Below are 7849 nucleotides of genomic sequence, written 5' to 3'. Positions count from 1 at the left end.
TCCCACAGGTTTGGGGTTGTTGTGTTTTCATTTTCATTCATTTCTATGCAAAATTTGATTTCTTCTGTGCTTTGTTGGTTATTCAGAAGCTTGTTGTTCAGCCTCCATATTTTGGGATTTTTAATAGTTTTTCTCCTCTAATTGAGATCTAATCTTAATGCATTATGGTCAGAACAGATACTTGGAATGATTTCGATTTCTTGAATTTATCAAGGTTAGATTTATGGCCCAGGATGTGATCTATCCTGGAAAAGGTTCCGTGAGCACTTGAGAAAAAGGTGAAATTCATTGTTTTGGGGTGAAATGTCCTATAGATGTCAATTAGGTCTAACTGGTCTATTATGTCATTTAAAGTTTGTGTTTCTTTGTTAATTTTCTGTTTAGTTGATCTGTCCATAGGTGTGAGTGGAGTATTAAAGTCTCCCACTATTATTGTGTTATTGTTAATTTTCCCTTTCATGCTTGTTAGCATTGTCTTACATATTGTGGTGCTCCTATGTTGGGTGCATATATATTTATAATTGTTATATTTTTTTCTTGGATTGATCCTTTGATCATTATGTAGTGGCCTTCTTTGTCTCTTTTCACAGCCTTTGTTTTAAAGTCTATTTTATTAGAGACGAGTATTGCTACCCCTGCTTTCTTTTGGTCTCTATTTGTGTGGAATATCTTTTCCAGCCCTTCACTTTCAGTATGTATGTGTCCCTTGCTTTGAGGTGGGTCTCTTGTAAGCAGCATATATAGGGATCTTGTTTTTGTATCCATTCAGCCAGTCTTTGCCTTTTGGTTGGGGCATTCAACCCATTTACGTTTAAGGTAATTATTGATAAGTGTGATCCCGTTGCCAGTTACTTTATTGTTTTGGGTTCGGTTTATATGCCCTTTTTGTGTTTCCTGTCTAGAGAATATCCTTTAGTATTTGTTGGAGAGCTGGTTTGGTGGTGCTGAATTCTCTCAGCTTTTGCTTGTCTGTAAAGCTTTTGATTTCTCCTTCATATTTGAATGAGATCCTTGTTGGGTACAGTAATCTGGGCTGTAGGTTATTGTCTTTCATCACTTTAAGTATGTCTTGCCATTCCCTCCTGGCCTGAAGAGTTTCTATTGAAAGATCAGCTGTTATCCTTATGGGAATCCCCTTGTGTGTTATTTGTTGTTTTCCCTTGCTGCTTTTAATATTTTTCCTTTGTGTTTGGTCTTTGTTAATTTGATTAATATATGTCTTGGGGTGTTTCGCCTTGGGCTTATCCTGTTTGGAACTCTCTGGGTTTCTTGGACTTGGGTGATTATTTCCTTCCCCATTTTAGGGAAGTTTTCAACTATTATCTCCTCAAGAATTTTCTCATGGTCTTTCTTTTGTCTTCTTCTTCTGGGATTCCTATAATTCTAATGTTGGAGCGTTTCTTATTGTCCTGGAGGTCTCTGAGGTTTTCCTCATTTCTTTTAATTCATTTTTCTTTTTTCCTCTCTGATTCATTTATTTCTACCATTCTATCTTCTATTTCACTAATCCTGTCTTCTGCCTCTGTTATTCTACTATTTGTTGCCTCCAGGGTGTCTTTGATCTCATTTATTGCATTATTTATTATATATTGACTCTTTTTTATTTCTTCTAGGTTCTTGTCAAACCCTTCTTTCATCTTCTCAATCCTTGTCTCCAGGCTATTTTTCTGTGATTCCATTTTGATTTCAAGATTTTGGATCATTTTCACTATCAATATTCAGAATTCTTTCTCAGGTAGATTCCCTATCTCCTCCTCTTTGGTTTGGTTTGGTAGGCATTTCTCTTGTTCCTTTACCTTCTGGGTATTCCTCTGTCTCTTCATCTTGGTTATATTGCTGCATTTGAGTTGGGCTTTCTATATTCTGTGGAGTTCTCTTTATTATGGAGTTTCCTCACTGTGGGTGGGGTTGTATCAGTGGCTTGTCAAGGTTTCTTGGTTAGGGAGGCTTGTGTTGGAGTTCTGGTAGGTGGAGCTGGATTTCTTCTCTCTGGAGTGCTATGAATTGTCCAGTAATCAGTTGTGAGACGTCAATGGTTTTGGAGTAGTTTTGAGCTGCCTGTATATTGAAGCTCAGGGGTGTGTTCCTGTGTTGCTGGAGGATTTGCGTATGTCTTGCTCTGAAACTTGTTGGCCCTTGGTGATGCTTGGTTTCAGTGTAGGTATGGAGGCGTTTGATGAGCTCCTATTGATTAACGTTCCCTGGATTCAGGATTTCTCTGATGTTCTTAGGATTTGGACTCAAGCCTCCTGTTTCTGGTTTTCAGTTTTATTTTTACCCTAGCCTCAGGACTTCTCCATCTATAGAGCACTGACGATAAAGCATCTAGGTTAAAGATGAAAGGTTTCTCCACATTGAGGGTCACCCATAGAGGTTCACTGAGTTACACGGAGAAGAGAAGAGGGAGAGGGTAGTTAGAGGTGACTGGAATGAGATGAGGTGGGATCAAAAGAGGAGAGAGCAAGCTAGCCAGTAATCACGTCCTTATGTACGCTCTACAATCCGGACCACTCAGAGGTGTTCACGGAGTTATACAGGGAAGAGGAGAGGGAGGAAGTAGACAGGGGTGGCCAGGAGGATAAAAGAGGGAAATGAAAGGGAGAGAGAGAGATCCGGCCAGTAACCAGTTCCCTGAGTGTTCTCCATCGTCTGGAACACACAGAGATTCACATGGTTGGGTAGAGAAGAGAAGGGGGAGGGAGGAGACAGAGGACATCTGGTGGAGAAAAAGGAGAGTCCAAAGGAGGGGAGAGTGGTCAAGCCAGTAATCTCACTCTCAGGTAAAATTGGGTACTGAAGATTGGGTTTTTACATGTACAAAATTGACAACAAATACCAAAAAGCAAAGATTAAAACTCTGGAGTAGAGATTGGATTTTCAAAACTACAATATCAAAGAAAAGAAGAAGAAGAGGAAAGAAAGAAAGAAAAAACAAACAAACAAAAAACAAAGCCACAAGAATTATTAAAAATAATAATTAGAGAAATAGAGTACTTAAAAATTTAAGAAAGTTAAAAAATAAGAGGAAAAACAAAAAAAAAAAAAAGAAGAAAAAACAATCACGCAACCCCATCAACTCAAAAAAAAAAAAAGATTGTAAGAGTAGTAAAGGTATACTGGTCCTTTCTCTGGTGTTCTGGGCTGTGTGGGGTCACTTCCAAGGCGGTTCCCTCTGTTTAACTTCCTCTGTTTCCTGGTCTCTTCAGTGTCTGATTTCCATCTTGACACAGTGAGGGCGGTGGTGGACAACCAGGTTCACTATTCAGTCATGCTGTGGGGAGGGAGGGATGCTGCAAATAAATATTACTGGTGTGTGCTTGCAGTGTCTCATCCACTCTGGGCTTGCCCCTGCTCATGGTGCACACCGCTCAGGCTCTATGTAGCTCTGCCGGGTAACAGTCTGAGGCCAGCCCTAGGCTTCATGCACCTCCATAGTCTAAGTTGCTTAGGCTCAGCTCTCAGGAAGCCCTCAGAGGCGCCGATTTGCTTGGGCCTGCGTTTTGTGCCCTTCCCAGTTCCGAGTAGCTCAGGAGTTTGGCGAGTGCAATCGCTGTGACTATGGCCTTTCCCTGTTGCTCAGTTTCCTGGGTGTACCACTGGCATTCCTTCTCAGGCGGGTGATGACCGTCCAGAACCCCCAGAAGTCTTTGTTAACAAAGAAGCCTGCTTGCATTTTGGTAAGTAATGTCTCTCTTGGGCTGCGATTGCCCCTGTCCAGCCCTTAAGGCTCTGGCTGCCTGTCACCGGAGGGGGATGGTCTGCAGCCGGCTCTTTCAGATCTGTCCTTTGTTCTGTGCTCGGTCCTGGCGGTGTCTTATGTTCGAGCGTTTCGCCTGGTAGCTATCCCACAGTCTGGTTTGCTAGCCCAAGTTAGTTCGCTCTGTCCACACACAGGGCGTTCCGGCCCGATTCTCAAAGAAACACTGCAGCCCGCACCTCCCGTGGCCCAGTTCTTAAAAAGCACTGCCGGCTGCGCCTCCCGCTCCTCCCTGCCCAGCCCCCACTTGCTAGTGGCGGATGCAGGCGTCTGCGCTGCTTTTCCGCTGGGGGAGTTACTGTTAGGCTCACAATCTATTGGTTTTAATTATTTATTTATTTTTCCTTCCTGTTATGTTGCCCTCTGTGCTTCCAAAGCTTGCCACAGACTCGGCTGCAAGAATGTTTCCTGGTGTTTGGAAACTTCTCTTTTTAAGAGTCTCTTCCCGGGATGGGATTCCCTTCCCAGGACAGCGCTCCCTCCCTACCTCCTTTGTCTCTTTTTTCGTCTTATTATATTTTTTCCTACCTGTTTTTGAAGCCAATGATCTGCTTTGCTGGGTGCCTGATGTCCTCTGCCGGCATTCAGAAGTTGTTTTGTGGAATTTACTCAGCGTTGAAATGTTCTTTTGATGAATTTTTGAGGGAGAAAGTGGTCTCCCTGGCCTATTCCTCCGCCATCTTAGGACCGCCCCCCTGCAGTCTGTCATTTTAGCTTTCTCCTCCAATTTCCTTTCTAGATAAGAATTTATGCCCTACAAAACGTCCTTTTCGACACAGCCGTATGGATGGCATCTTTGACTTTATTCCTCAAGCAATAGGTAAGTGGGTTCAACATGGGGATGCCTGCAGTGTAAACCACGGACACCACTCTGTTGAGACCCAGGGAGACGCAGGCACTAGGCCGGACATAAATAAAGAGAAGAGGGCCATACAGGATAGACACGGCCGTCCCGCGTGCAGAGCAGGTAGAGGAGGCTTCGCATCTCCCGTCAGCAGAGCGGATCTTCAGGATGGGGATGAGGATGTCAGTGGAGGAGCCCAGGACAGTCAGGCCACTGTAGACGCCCTCAGCTCCAGCCACGACAAGAACCACCCTCTTGTTGAGACTGGTGTCAGCACACACAAGGGAAAGCAGAGGGGGCAAGTCACAGAAGAAGTGGTGGATGACATCGGGGCTGCAGAATGGAAGGCAAAAAGCATCACGTGTGCATTGTGGGGTTCAGGAACCCGGTGACATAGGGACCCACCACCAGCTGGACTCAGAGTCTCTGGGACATGGCGACGGAATACAACAGTGGGTTTCGGGTGTAGCCACAGCGGCCATAGGCCACGGACGCCAGAGAAAACACTCTGCTATGACGAAGAACCCAAAGCGCCCCTGTTGCCAAGCACAGCCCCGGAAAGAGAGGGCTTTCTGCCTCACAAAGAAGTCGGAGAGCATCTTGGGGCTCACGACAGAAGAGAAGCTCATGTCCATGGAAGACAAATGACTGAGGAAAAAGTACATGGGCCGCAAAGGTGGGAATCCATCTGTATCAGAACAAGCGTACCCAAGTTTCCTGATAGGTTGATGAGGTAGAAACTCAGAAGGAGCAGGAAAAGGCAGACCTGCAATTAAGGGCTGAAATTCAAACCTCTGAAGATGAACTCTGTGACCCTCGTGTCGCTTTCGTTAGCCGGGGACAGACTCTGGATTCCTCTGGAGAAGAGAAGAGAAATTTGGTAAGCATGTCTTCAAAAAGGGGACCCAGAAAAAATAAACTAGTCCCTGGGAGAACATGCCAAAACCTCTGACTGTGTGGATCACAATAAACTGTGGAAAATTCTGAAAGAGATGGGATTACCAGACCACCTAACCTGCCTCTTGAGAAACCTATATGCAGGTCAGGAAGCAACAGTTAGAAGTGGACATGGAACAACAGACTGGCTCCAAATAGGAAAAGGAGTATGTCAAGGCTGTATATTGTCACCCTGCTTATTTAACTTATATGCAGAGTACATCATGAGAAACACTGGACTGGAAGAAACACAAGCTGGAATCAAGATTGCTGGGAGAAATATCAATAACCTTAGATATGCAGATGACACCACCCTTAGGCAGAAAGTGAAGAGGAACTAAAGAGCCTCTTGATGAAAGTGAAAGAGGAGAGTGAAAACAGTTGGCTTAAAGCTCAACATTCAGAAAAAAAAGATCATGGCATCCGGTCCCATCACTTCATGGGAAATAGATGGGGAAATGGTGGAAGCAGTGTCAGACTTTATTTTGGGGGGCTCCAAAATCACTGCAGATGGTGATTGCAGCCATGAAATTAAAAGACGCTTACTCCTTGGAAGAAAAGTTATGACCAATCTAGATAGCATATTCAAAGCAGAGACATTACTTTGCCGACTAAGGTCAGTCTAGTCAAGGCTATGGTTTTTCCAGTGGTCATGTATGGATATGAGAGTTGGACGGTGAAGAAGGCTGAGCACTGAAGAATTGATGCTTTTGAACTTTGGTGTTGGAGAAGACTCTTGAGAGTCCCTTGGACTGCAAGGAGATCCAACCAGTCCATTCTGAAGGAGATCAGCTCTGGGATTTCTTTGGAAGGAATGATGCTAAAGCTGAAGCTCCAGTACTTTGGCCACCTCATGTGAACAGTTGACTCATTGGAAAAGACTCTGACGCTGGGAGGGATTGGGGGCAGGAGGAGAAGGGGATGACAGAGGATGAGATTGCTGGATGGCATCACTGACTCAATGAACGTGAGTCTGAGTGAACTCCGGGAGTTGGTGATGGACAGGGAGGCCTGCCATGCTGCAATTCATGGGGTCACAAAGAGTCGGACACGACTGAGTGACTGAACTGAATGGAACTGAGGAGAGCATATGACTTTTAGTTGCATGCTCTGGCTAAGGAAACAGAAGTGAAATGAGGCCAGGGCAAAGGATCAGATTTGAAGCTATAATATTACAAGATTCCCTAGGAATCCATCAATATATGGGTAAGAAAACCACAGCTTAGAAACTTAAATTCCTATAACCAATAGCAGAAAAAATTCCAGGATAATATCCGGTAATTTCAACTTCAGTGATGTTTACCTGAGCTCACCAGGTGGGTATGCGCCTGGTGAAGTGATGTAGGACAGTGAAATGAAACAAGCTGAGAAGAATGAGCAGCTGCTCCGTGTTAGGCCATGTGCTGCGCACTTCGGGATTACAGCTTAAGCCTAAGTGCATGTTCTGCAAGTGCTCTGACCCTAGGAAAGTTACTTTTCTTCACCTGTGAAATAGGAGTAATAATAGTAATACCTACCTTGTAAATTGCTGTGAGGATTAAATGAGTTAATGCGTGCAAACATCTAACCGAGTCTTATTGAGTTTCCAGTAAGTGCAGACTAATTATTGGCATTTGTGCCTTACATGTTGTCTTTAACAAACCTGCAGGCTAAACATCATGTTTCCTTTCACATAGGAGCAAAATAAAAGTTTAATCCTTTTCCCTATACTAGTGACCGGCAGAAGTGGGCGCCGAGTATTACCTGTCAAAGCAGACTGTAATCTTTCTTTTTTCACACTGTAACAATGTCTCCTGTGTCTTCAAAAATCCTTTCATCTTAAAGAGGTTAAACATGTACATTGCAATAGGAGTACACAAAACGCATTTTGGCTTCCTATTTTTTTGAGGTTACAGCCGATGGTCATTAGTGGGAAGCCCATAGGATACTAGAAAGCTGAGTTAAAGCATCACTTTATGAAAACAGTACATGGGAGAAACCATGAGAAGAGCCTGAATTAGCCCAACTCTATATCCTTTATGTATTCTTTTTTCATGCACTGTAAGTACGGCAGTGGTTAGGTCAGCTGATCTCTTTGAACCTGAGTTGCTTCATTCATTCAATGTGGCTGAAACCCCTGTAACTTGACCTCTCAGAGCTCTTACTCACTTAGAATGAGAGGGTTGATGTGTAAGTGCTCAGAAAACTGCACATACTTTAAATTTTTATTTGCCCAGGAATATTGGAGTTCAACATCACACTTATGCTAAGCACTTTTCCTTCACTTTTTATTTTGAAATTTATTATTCAACTTTAGCAAGGCTATACCTCTG

The 7849-nt window shown here is 43.7% G+C and overlaps 1 pseudogene; it reads right to left on the bottom strand.

The window, feature by feature from the left end:
- Positions 1-1146: 1146 nt before the first annotated feature.
- Positions 1147-7378, bottom strand: LOC114118529 (olfactory receptor 5G9-like; annotated as a pseudogene).
- Between the last annotated feature and the right edge of the window lie 471 nt (positions 7379-7849).

This window comes from Ovis aries, unplaced genomic scaffold (assembly GCF_016772045.2).
Source record: "Ovis aries strain OAR_USU_Benz2616 breed Rambouillet unplaced genomic scaffold, ARS-UI_Ramb_v3.0 scaffold_133, whole genome shotgun sequence".
In the NCBI taxonomy this organism is placed as follows: Eukaryota; Metazoa; Chordata; class Mammalia; order Artiodactyla; family Bovidae; genus Ovis; species Ovis aries.
Note: the sequence above shows the minus strand (reverse complement) of the source record. Positions and strands in the feature narration are given on the sequence as shown.